The sequence below is a fragment of the Lemur catta genome, chromosome 8 (assembly GCF_020740605.2).
Source record: "Lemur catta isolate mLemCat1 chromosome 8, mLemCat1.pri, whole genome shotgun sequence".
Classification (NCBI taxonomy): Eukaryota; Metazoa; Chordata; class Mammalia; order Primates; family Lemuridae; genus Lemur; species Lemur catta.
In genome coordinates, this window is record NC_059135.1 from 25076640 (window position 1) to 25089597 (window position 12958).

General features: G+C 40.3%; 1 non-coding gene across 1 annotated transcript; it reads right to left on the reverse strand.

The window, feature by feature from the left end:
* Positions 1-4830: 4830 nt before the first annotated feature.
* LOC123644228 lies at positions 4831-4892 on the reverse strand. The gene has a single exon (XR_006737047.1). It is a non-coding gene; the product is annotated as a U7 small nuclear RNA (small nuclear RNA).
* Positions 4893-12958: the final 8066 nt, after the last annotated feature.

Genomic DNA, 12958 nt, shown 5'->3' on the forward strand with positions numbered 1-12958 from the left:
GAAGAGTACAAAGCCAGTTATTTTGCAGAAAGTTTTTCAGTTTGGGTTTGTGGAATGTTTCCTTGCAGTTAGATCCAAGTTATACATTTTTGGCAAAAATACCACTGAAGTGTGTTGAGGAAACATTATTCAATGATACTTGTTAAAACATGGTAAAGGGCCGGGCGCGGTGGCTCACGCCTGTAATCCTTAGCACTCTGGGAGGCCGAGGCGGGAGGATCACTCAAGGTCAGGAGTTCAAGACCAGCCTGAGCAAGAGTGAGACGCCCGTCTCTACTAAAAATAGAAAGAAATTATATGGACAGCTAAAAATATATATACAGAAAAAATTAGCTGGGCATGGTGGCGCATGCCTGTAGTCCCAGCTACTCAGGAGGCTGAGGCAGGAGGATTGCTTGAGCCCAGGAGTTTGAGGTTGCTGTGAGCTAGGCTGATGCCACGGCACTCTAGCCCGGGCAACAGAGCGAGACTTTGTCTCAAAAAAAAGAAAAACATGGTAAAGAATATTTTATTCAGGACCATCATAAGAGGTATAGGGATCACTACTGAATGGGGTCTTGCAATGGGGGAGAGAAATTGGGCTCAACTCTGAATACAGCAAGGGCAAGTAGGAATTGATAGCCAAGGAGCAGGTGGGGTCAGTGGATGGAAAATTACTAAGAACAAACATCAGGGGGAAGGGGGTTTCTGGCTAAACCGACCTAACAGGGTTCTTGCTGAAGACAGACCAGGGTGACCAGACATCATCTGGGGGAGCTTGGAGGATGAGGAACCAAATCAGATGTCTAGAGCGGGGGGTTCTTTCTAAACAAACTTAGCAGAGTTCTTTGCTAAAACTGGATTTTACAAGGAAGTGCACAGTGGGCCGAGCAGAAGGTTCAGAAGCCTGTCTGAAGTCTGACCAAGCAAAACTGTATCTTTGTCAAGTGATATGGTATCCTTCTCAGTATATGACAGGGAGGGAGGAGGGAAAGAACAGATGGTGTTGCCCAAGTACTGGTGAAGATAGCTTTATTCATTTGGTTAAGGTGGTAGCTACCTTGTTTCTCCACTGTGAATTTACTGTTTTCCACTTTGTATATATGTATAAGTAATATGTAGGGAGATGCTATGTATGCGCATTGCTCCTCATCAAACTGCATCCATAGTTTTAGCGTCCATTGGTGATTTTATAACTCCATCATACCTTCTATAATTATTAACATATAGTGTAAATATGTTACATATTTATATTCTACTATAAAAAACGGCTTTCCCTTCCCTCCATTCATCTATTTATTTATTAATTTATGTCAGTATAGATTCACAGATTTTTGTTTTATTCAGTGGGCTGTAATCTGTCACCCTCCTTAAGTATTTTGATGCTTAAATTGCCTTGGATTTGGCCAATGGGAATCCCATCAAGCCGGGTCCTGTCAGCATTGTAATTTGGGTGTACTGTCTTGTATATCAGGCCACCCAGTAACATGACTCACTTTTCTTAAGTGAGGCTTCCTCTGAGAAGGGTTTCCACATAAGATCTTCCTTTTCTACCAATAGAAGGTGTTGGTCCTTGCCTTCCTTTCCAGATCTGATCAGCAAAAAGTGTTGTTGAAAGACTGCCCTTTTCAAGATAGATCTCCAGAGACCGGAGACTGACTTAATTTAATGCTAACATTAAAGGACAAGTCTTGGTTAGAAGCAAACAAAGGTGCGAGAGTGCTAGGGTCACCAGCTCCTGACCCTTTGAAAAGAGGGGAATATCTACTTTCAAAATTCTATTATGGAGACTAAATGTGAGATGTACATTTAGGTAATAATTAATGGAGGCAGGGACAGAGTATGATTGGGACAGACACATGGAGGGCTTCTAGAGTAATTGGCCATGATCTGTTTCTTGATATGCGTAATGATTACAAAAGTGCCTTGTAATAATTTATTAAAGTATACGTTGGTTTTGTGTGGTCTGCTGTATCCATTAAAAAAAAAAAAGATTTTAAAAGTGTATTAGTACCCCTGAAATGTGCCAAAATTTAAAAAAAAACATTAGGAAACCTATTCTGAATCCCTTGGGCTAATTGCACAGGATCATATTCTCTTGGAACAAATCCAGAAACTTTCCTTCCAATGTTGGCTTACCCTCCTGACAAAGCCTTTCAGTCTGCCTTTGACAGAGTGACACAATTTTGATCATATCATCTTTCATCTTTTCAAATATAGGCTAGAAAATCTCTACGAACCTCTGTTCTATAATTTCAGGTGGATTGTATACTAACTATTGTCCATAGTGACACTTGAGGGTTCTTAGTTGGTTTTTCCGTTACCTAGATGAATCCACAACACTTTCTTGTTAGGAGTATCTGGTTTTAAAGCTTTCATTTGATTTCTACAGGAGAATATCCTCTTCCTGGTTGGGCTCCCTTTGTTTTGTTTGGAAAAGAATGCTTTGCCCATTATTTATATGTTCAGAGACTAAGCTTCAAGACATCTTCTCACTGAATCACATTTTCCTATTTTTCAAGTCACTAAATTTTTACCAATTTTAAAATTTTCTCCTACTTCTTTTCCCTCTTCAGGAGGTTTTTAGTCATTTCCTAGAGGGTTTGACACTGAAATTTTTAAGTAAATTCCAAAATGTTTAAACTATATGGTAAAAACTAATTATCTTTGACCCTGAATTTTTATTCTAATATTCTAGAACTACTTTTACCTACTTAAAATTTTCCATATTTTCCAGTTGCAGTTACACCTTTTGCTTTAGAATTAGTCAGTGAGTTTATTTTTCTTTTGATCGTGTCCCTAGTCTATTGTTTGAGATATCCTGCAGGTTGTTGACTTATTTTTTCCTACAAATTAATTACCATGCTCTTGTACTAGTCCATGAAGACTTACCACTTGGATCTCAGCCAACGGTTTCAATCTGGCCTTTCCATCTGTATCAACTTCTTTATAGAAGGATTTTTTTGTGTCCTACCTTATATCTTCGAACCCAATTCATCCAACAAATAAATTCGAGTATGCCCTCTAATCTTGACAATCTCTTGGTAAATCAGTGTCCTAGAGGATCCACAACTTCTAGGTGGGAGTACTTCTCTTACAGGTCAGGCTACACCAGGTACCCCAATTGTACCAAACAGCTTGGGTTTGGAGTTACTGGTTTTGTTACAGGGTTTTGTTATGATTCTTTAATCCTATAATGGGAATGCCTTTCATAACTTACATGGACTTAACTTGGGTTTCATTTTGTATGCATACATTGTTCGCATGTCCTAAAGCTATGGTAAGATAAGCAATATCTTTATCTGTACAATGAGTGCTTTAATTTTGCCCTTTTCCCCAGTGGTGATCAGCTCACGTGGTTTAGTGGTATCAATGCTGCACCAATAATGAGCCCCATTTCCTCTGGCAGTTACTGGAAAAGTATCAGGCCTGATGTGACTTGCCTCACACAAACTCCCTTCTGAGCACAGGGGAGTTTCAGACACACAGCATCTTTGCAATGACAGTATATGACCTTCCACATTATCCACCTAGAGATTTTACCGATAATCTCCAAAATAAGATGAAGGAAATGCATTTTAAAGATCACTCTTTTTGAGTCTGGGTAAGTCAATCACTTAAGGGACCAATATCAAGAATACAGAAGTTCCAAGAAGACAGCTGGTTCCTAGGCAGTGGGTTCAGTTACAGACACAGTGAGTTTGAGATAGGCAGAACACCCACCTAGAGAATTTCAAGCAGCATTTGAAGATGAGGATTGAAGCCAGGGCCAGAAATATAGACAGTATTCAAAGTCTTGAAAATAGACACTCTCTGGCAAAGACTATTAAAATGAGAACAATAAAGAGCCAATGATTAGCCACACTTAGGAAATCAGAAGAATTAGCAAAGGACACAGAAGCAACAATCTGAAAGGCAGATAGAGAGTCAGGGAGGTCAGTGTCAAAGGAAGTTAGAAGAAAAGCTAATTCACGTAGAAAGGAGTAGGCATTCAGGTAAAATGTTAAAGAGAAGAGAGATGAAGATGAATAAAAACTGGAAAACCGTCACTGGCAGCCCTTGACAATCATACTCTAAAAGACATTCTAAGATTTTTAAATACGTGCTTTACTCATTTATATGAAGTTTATTGCATTGCTATTTTCTGACTGATATTCTTTGCCACGTATAATTAGGAATCACCTTGAACAAAGGCAGTAAAATCATCATCAGTGAGGGAACAAAATACAGGCTATCACATAAACAACTGAATAAGCTTCTAAGAGAAATTCAACTCCCACTGAAACTCCAAACCTATGCATTCATTCAACAAATGTATTTTGAGGGTCCATTGTGTGCCAGGCACTGGCCTAGCCAACGGGTACACTACAGTGACTTAGACTTGGCTCCTCCTCCTTGAAGCTTAATCCTACACCATTTGCATACCACCAGGAAGAGAGAGAGATTGACAAGTTTATGCATCATTCTACAGCAGCGTTTATAAATTATATAGACAACTTTTGTAAAACAAAAATAAATTCATTTATTATTTCAGTAATTATGTCAATTGCTCATGGGAGATACAGTTTTGTTGTTTATTCAAATACAAAGTGAGTACACAGAGCCCAGCACAGTGGTGCGCACTTGTAGTTCCAGCTACTCAGGAGGCTGAGGCAGGAGGATCACTTGAGCCCAGGAGTTTAAGAGTTTAAGTCCAGCCTGGGCAATATAGCAAGGCCTCCAACTTCAAAAAAAAAAAACAAAAAACAAAAAACAAAAAAACCCACCAAAATCAGTGTGAGTAGGTACTTTTGAAATTTTAGTTTCAATGTCTTAAACATTGTTTTCTTTTTTTGTGTGTGTGTGTTGGTTGGGAGTCTTCCAGTGAGGACTGGAAAACCTGCTAGACAAATTCATAAAGAGCTGTAACACTAACATTGTTTTCTTAATCTGATCTTTGTAAAATTTATGAAAACATCAATGTCTTAAACACTGTTTTCTTAATCTGATCTGTATAAACCTTGCAGAAAATAAATTAGCTAATACAATTCTCTGGGGGTAGGGTAGACTAGGAAAGAAATATAAAGAAAGAGAAGGATGAATCCCCGCAGAGTCCTGAGATGGTAAGACCTCCAGACCTATATTACTGTAGTTGGGATATGTAAGTGAAATCATCCCATGTAAACCAGAGTTATGGAAAAGCAGAGTACAGACTGAGTTCTATGCAAAATTAATGACCTTAGCATTTATACTGACAGTCTGTAGAAAATAAATTGTTTTCTGCACACATGGTTTTCTGTAAATTAAGTTACCCTTATACCAGGTTCAAAGTACAAGCATGCAAATAGACCATGTTTCAAAAGTTTGGATAATGGAGCTCTTTGGCACTAGAATACAATTTCTTGAGGAAGCAATGTAATAAGTCTTCAGTTTCTAATTAGGGTAAAGGTGGAGGGAACATACATTTGTGCATGTGGTTTTTATGGGTATTTTCATTTTGTTCCCACCATGATCTGTCACTGCCTTTTACACAAGACCCTGAGGCCCAGAAAATAAAAGTGACTTGCTCAGGGTCAGCCAGGAAGTAGCAGAACCATTGTCTCAGTGCATTTTGTTTGAGAAACAAAATGTTTCTCAAAATATGAAACAAAGGTCACCTACATGAGGCTTATCAGTGTTAGGCAGAACACCAATTAGAGAATTCAGCTGGAAACACCCACTTGGATATTCAAATGTAGATTCCTGGGCTCCACCTACTGAATCAGACAGGACTGCAGGAATCTCCAGTTTAACAAGCTGCCCAGGTGTTTTTTGTGAATGTCAAAGTTTGAGGACCATGAAAGGAGGTTGTTAGGTAAAAGCTACCAGGTGTAGTAAATTTACAGGAAGTTTTGATTGGCCAATAATATCAGCCATTTTAAAAACAGGATGATGATAGCTAATTGCAAGTAATCCCTAACGGCTAAAATTTAAGACAGTACAATAAGGTGTATTATTTACTTTATGCCCCTTGCTGACATCAGCAATTATTGCTTTTAGGAAACTTTCTCTGAGGTCCACTATTCCAAGTAGTTTTTTCCAATTTCCTTTCTTCCACTTTTGAACCCATCAACTCTCTCAAATGGTTAAACTGGGTTTGTTGTCACTGTTGTTCCTTTAAGACTAGTAAGGTCAGGAGAGTGGCAGGGCCACCTGCGGCTCTTTGTAAATCAAGGTCATGTGTTGAAATTTCTTAATTCTGTAGCTGCTAGGATATTTGACCTAGTTTTCAGGCAATTCTATGATATTTTCTCCACAATCGCCTAGTAAAATGCACATTTGCATTCAAAGTCACTTTGGATGTGAAAACCTTAATGATAAAGACCATTAATCACAGACACATCAGGAAATATACTATAGCAATATTGTCACAATTGCCGCAAGAAGACTAGTGAGCCCAGGCTATTGTGCAATGCTGTTTTGTGGTAACTCAGGCAGAGTTCAAACTGATGATGCAGAAACTGTTCCACCATCTGTGTGTGTGTGTGTAGACCTCTGCTTTTTCCAGCATCTCTCTCCAATTTCTCCCCTGCCCGCCCCCCCCATCAGTTTTCTCTCTCATTTATTTTTGTCTAGGGATTAAATATTACAGACAAGATAAACTGGGCTGAGTCAGTCACAGTGAATCCACATTCCAGGGTAACCTCAAAAAAACAGCCAGGACCGGAACCTAAAGGTTAATGATTTGGCAGTTTCCAAAGACTGAAGTTCTAGATATTTTTCCAAATGCTGTCTGAGGGCTTCTATCGCAACTGTGCATCCCTGCCCTGGCCAGGCAGCTACAGTTAGCATCTTTGGGTGCAATGGACCATCCTTGGTTTCTGACCAAGCCCTAGCCCTTGAGGGAAACTCAGATGGATCCAGACTCCCAATCAATTGTGCCTCCCCTTCTGCCTATTCTTCCTTCCAAAGTTTGCCTACTGCCCCTACCCAGAGGGACACTGACAATGTTTTCAGGAGGTAAGAGTATGGTGGGAATTTTGGGGGGTTTTGATAAATGATATAGTGCAAAGAGGGTTTTACCTTGACTTAGCCCACTCTGTGCTCAAACTGGAAAAAGAGAGACAAGCAAGGCCTTTGATAGGGCTGTGTATTATCAATACAGCAACGGACTTCCAAAATAGCTCAAGAGTTGTTCAAGCAATAGATATTTCCTGTGAAAGAATGTTCTTTGACCCTAGGAGGCAGATTAGCACCTACAAATTCCTTTGGCTCTGCAGGCTTTTATCCATAGAGAAGAAAAAAGTTGCTACCTCTGGAGTTGAGGGGGTGGGGGACAACTCAGTAGAACCATCGCTTATATTTAGAAGATACGTTTACCCCACAGGCAAATCAGGGAATACGGGTCATCCAAGGGTGTGCCCAAGATAGAAACCATTCTATTGCCAAGTTCTTGTGGCTTGGTCTCAATCTCTGGGGCAAAAAGTCATTCAGTGCCCTTTTGGAACTGACCCAGAGCTATGTGAGCTATTCCATATCTTTCTTGCCCTTTTATTGCAGTTTGGATACACAGTAGTAATAACTGTAGTTAACATTTATTGACCCATATAAGCACCACCCTAGATTCTTGATTACTTGTTTAATGTTTGTAATAACTCTGCGGTCACGGTGCTCCATTTCATAAATAAAGAAACTGAGGCACAGAGGTGTCCAGGTCACATTGGTGGTATTCTGGTCATCTTTTGTGGGATAATAAATTATCTCAAACCTTAGTGGCTTAAAATAACACTAATCACTGTATCGTCACTTCTCATTGTTCTGGAGGTCGACTGGGCTCAGCCAGGCGATTCTCACTGGTGATACTCCACCGGAGTTGCTGTTAGGTGGTGACTGTGGCTGGAGTCATCTTGAATGTTTCTTCCCACATGTGGCTGTGGGCTGGGACCCTAGATGGGGCTGTTGTCTGGAATCTCACACATGGCCTTTCCATGTGGCCAGGACTTCCCCATGGCATTGAAGCCAGGCTTCAAAAGCAAGCATCCCAAGAGGACAGGTAAAAGTTGTATTGCTTTTTTTTTTAAAAAAAAAAGGAAAAAAAGAAAGAAAGAAAGAAAAGGAAAAAAAAAAAGAAAGAAAACTATTTTGAATTAATTATAGACTAACAAGAAGTTGCAGATATGGTAACGGAGTGTGATGAATCCTTCAGTCAGCTTACCGCAGTGCTGAGATCTTCTATAACTGTAGAACTGTATCAGATCGAAGAAATTGACATTTGCACCATACCATTAACTAGATTACAGAACTTATTCCGTTTTGTCAGTTTTCACGTGCACTCATTTGCCTGTGCATGTGTGTCCCACAAAGGGACTCTCCTGTGTTATCCCTTTAGAGCCACACCCACCCTCCCCACCCTCATACTCCTCCCCTGGCAACCACTGATTTTTTCCTCCATTGCTGTCATTTTGTCATTTCCAGCATGTTATATAAATGGAATCATACCATATGTAATCTTTTGAGATTGGCTTTTTTCACTAAGTACAATGCTTTGAGATCCATTCAAACATATGTGTATCAATAGTTTGAAAGGTTATGCAAGACCAATTTCATACTATTTTGTCCTTAATTTACTGATAAAAAAAACAGGTACAGAGAGAGAATAGACCACTTGCCCATCTGAAGGTCTCAGTGGTTACTTTAAAACAGTGGAATCTTTCCCCTACTAGCATTTCTGTGCTTTGAATAAACACAACAATCAGTTGCACTCTGCCTGCCCACCCTGTGGTGGTAAAGGGTGGGCCTAGGATGAGAATTCAAGTCTCTGTCATTCCAGGACTCATGTTCATCATAAGCTGCATCAGTTTATCTCTCCAAAAGACAAATAAAATACTTTTAAAAATAATCTACAGGCCAGGTGTGGTGGCTCAGGCCTGTAATCCTAGCACTCTGGGAGGCCGAGATGGGAGGATCATTTGAGCTCAGGAGTTCGAGACCAGCCTGAGCAAGAGTGAGACCCCCATCTCTACTAAAAAAAATATAGGAAGAAATTAGCTGGACAACTAAAAATATATATAGAAAAAATTAGCTGGGCATGGTGGCGCATGCCTGTAGTCCCAGCTCCTCAGAAGGCTGAGGCAGAAGGATTGCTTGAGTTTAGGAGTCTGAGGTTGCTGTGAGCTAGGCTGATGCCAGGACACTCTAGCCTGGGCAACAAAGCGAGCCTCTGTCTCAAAATAAATAAATAAATAAATAAATAAATATTATCTTTTCAGAGGGTCAAGTTTCAAACACAGCATTCTCTCCTACTCAAATGATAAAATAAAAGCAATTTTATTGGTCAAAATTCACTCCATTTAAAAAAAAAGTAATCAAATTATCCTTTTACTTGTCCTTTATCTGTTCTATATCATTAACTAGGTTGAGTATACAGGTATGAAAACCATTTGGACAATGTCCTTATTCTTCCAAAGAAAGAAGGTTTTATTTATTTTTATTTTATTATTGTTTTTTTTTGAGACAGAGTCTCACTTTGTTGCCCAGGCTAGAGTGCCGTGGCGTCAGCCCAGCTCACAGCAACCTCAAACTCCTGGGCTCAAGCAATCCTTCTGCCTCAGCCTCCCGAGTAGCTGGGACTAAAGGCATGTGCCACGATGCCTGGCTAATTTTTTTTTCTATATATATATTCTTAGCTGTCCAAATCATTTCTTTCTATTTTTAGTAGAGACGGGGTCTCGCTCAGGCTGGTCTCGAACTCCTGAGCTCGAACCATCCTCCCGCCTCAGCCTCCCAAAGTGCTAGGATTATAGGTGTGAGCTACCGCGCCCAGCCAGAAAGAAGGTTTTAAAGAACAAAAAGTTTTCTTTGATATATCTTTTTTTGTAATTTCCACAATGTTCCAAAGAATGTGTATTAATTCTTTTTTTTTTTTTTTTTTTTTTTTTTGAGATGGAGTCTTGCTCTGTTGCCTGGGTAGAGAGTGCCTAGCTCACAGCAACCTCAAACTCCTGGGCTCAAGCAATCCTCCTGCCTCAGCCTCTGAAGTAGCTGGGACTACAGGCGTATGCCACCATACCCAGCTAATTTTTTCTATTTTTAGTACAGACAGGATTTCTCTCGTGCTCAGGTTGGTCTCGGACTCCTGAGCTCAAGCAATCCTCCTGCCTCAGCCTCCCAGAGTGCTAGGATTATAGGCATGAGCCACCATGCCCGGCCCTAAAAATGTCCCAATCTTGAGGTGGGAAGAGGGGATGGATAAATTCACACCTAACAGGTACAATGCACACTATCTGGGGGATGGGCACACTTATAATGTTGACTGAAATGGTACAAAAGCAATTTGTGTATTATTATAAAACGTTTGTACCCCCATAATATTCTGAAATAAAAAACTGAAAAAAATAAAAACATCCCAATCTTGATGGTATGCCAGGGACATATAGCTTGTTGTCCACAGATGTCCTCGAACTTTGTAAATACACCATGTCTACATACATTTCTTTGTCTTTTAGTGTCTTTATCTTATGTTGCTAATGTCTCAAGGGTAGGATGTTACCTTTGCATCCTGCAGAGAACCAAACCGTGTTTGTCAAGAGTTTTTAGAAACTGGCTGTTTTATGACCCCGGTAGAAGTTCTGAATCTAATCGTGGTTGAGTGTAATCACCCTCCTCTGCATATCTTCTCTTCAGAATAACTTTTGTATCTTTCAAGCTAAAATCTGACAACCTTAATCCTAAGGGACATCTCCTCTGCATTATATACAACAGAGATTGGCAATCTTTAACCTTGGTGTCCCAAGTAGAAATAAGAGAGGACTCAAATAGCTCTCACTAGTCAGTTGATTTGGACACAGGTCAGTGACAATGGCCACATTATCTCTAGAAATTGTTATGAAAATCTAGGATGTAGATGAGAATATCACCAGGTGTGGGTCATGCTATCTTGAGGAAAGCAGGAGAAGAGACACAAAGAGCGCAGAGAAAGACAGAAAGGAGCAATGGAGAGGAGAAAGAGATTTCTACCCCTTCCCCTGACTCAACACAATTCTTAACCCTATCAGGTTAGGGAGTCTAGGGTTACCTGATTTAACAAACAAAAACATAGGACATCCAGTTAAATTTTAATTTCAAATAAATGATGAATAACTTTTAGCATAAGTAGACCTCCATCAAATATTTGAGACATACTAACAAATTATTTGTTGTTTATCTGAAATGCAAATTTAATTGGCACAAACTGCACTATGGGGAGAACAACAAAATTTTGAAACAAGACAAACATAGATTTGAATCCTGCACAATTACTTATTAATCATGAGGCTCTGGACATGTCATATGGCCTCTTTGAGCCTTAGTGTCCACATCTTAAAATGAAGAAATGACATTCCTTCATAGCGGTGACATGGGGATTAGAAATAAACATGCTCAGCAACCAACGAGAGCTCTGGAATATGATGTCCTCTAGTTTATGTTCTTAAATTGTTGTTTGCTGCTTCATCTTTCTACTTCCAAGTCTAAAATATCTCTAAAACTCCAAGTATTTTTACAGCCTCCTCCTCCATTTCCATTACCACTTGTCTTAAGTCTTTTCAGGCTGGTATAACAAAATACCATAAACTGGATAGCTTGTAAACAACAGAAATTTATTTCTCATGGTCTGGAGGCTGAGAAGTCCTAGATCAAGGCATCTCTTTCTAATTCATAATTATTCATATTAATAAATTGTCAGGCCGGGCGCGGTGGCTCACGCCTGTAATCCTAGCACTCTGGGAGGCTGAGGCAGGTGGATCACTCGAGGTCAGGAGTTTGAGACCAGCCTGAGCAAGAGCGAGACCTCGTCTCTACTAAAAATAGAAAGAAATTATCTGGCCAACTAAAAATATATGTAGAGAAAAAATTAGGCAGGCATGGTGGCACTGGCCTGTAGTCCCAGCTACTCGGGAGGCTGAGGCAGTAAGATTGCTTAAGCCCAGGAGTTTGAGGTTGCTGTGAGCTAGGCTGACGCCACGGCACTCACTCTAGCCTGGGCAACAGAGCAAGACTCTGTCTCAAAAAAAAAAAAAAAAAAAAAGAAAAGAATAAGTTGTCTATGGCTGCTTTTGTGCTATAGTGGCAAAATTGAATAGTTGAGACAGAGACTATATGGACAATAAAGCCTAAAAAATGTGCTGTCTAGTCCTTCACAGAAAATGTTTACTGACTCCTGGTGTAAAATAAATAAGAAAGAGCTGAAGACAGTTTGTTGAGATACAGTGCTGGTGGCCAAAGTGTGGCCCCAGGGAGTTGAGAAAGGACTGTGAAGGAAACTCTAAGAGATATCATGAAGAAGATGAGCTTACTGATAGAGATTATCTGTAGAGGTTGGGTGGAGAAAGGATAAACAAAAGGAATTACAGTAAGGCTAGAGAGAAACTCTTTTGAAGGTAAAGATAAGTTGAGTTTTAGAGTTTGCAGTGAATTTGGAGTGACTAAAAGATATCCCAATGAAAATATTCTGCTGTCAGTTAAAGATGTGAAGCTCTCAGGAAAAGAGAGGTCAAAATTTTAGATATTGACTTACAGACACTTAGAGGCCATGGTTAGGAATTTAGAGCAAATATTAAGATAAGGAAGCAGGTATGTAAGCAGGGAGACCTCTTAGCAGGAGAGAGATGATGATGGCTTGGACCCAGTGATGGCTCTCCAGGGTCTCCACTGTTCTGTGTCTACAGTTACCAAGTAAAATCACTGTAAGTCTGCAGTCCCCAAAGCCCAGGCCGTGGACAGGTGCCAGTCCCCGGCCTGTTAGGAACTGGGCCTCACAGCAGGAGGTGAGTGGCCAGGGAGCCAGCAAAGCTTCCTCCGTATTTACAGCGCTCCCCATCGCTCACATCACTGCCTAAGCTCCGCCACCTGTCAGATCAGCAGGAGCGTTAGATTCTCATAGGAGCACGACCCCTATGGTAAACTGGGCATGCGAGGCATCTAGGTCACTCCCTCCTTATAAATAGAATCTAATGCCTGATGATCTGAGGTGGAGCTGAGGTGG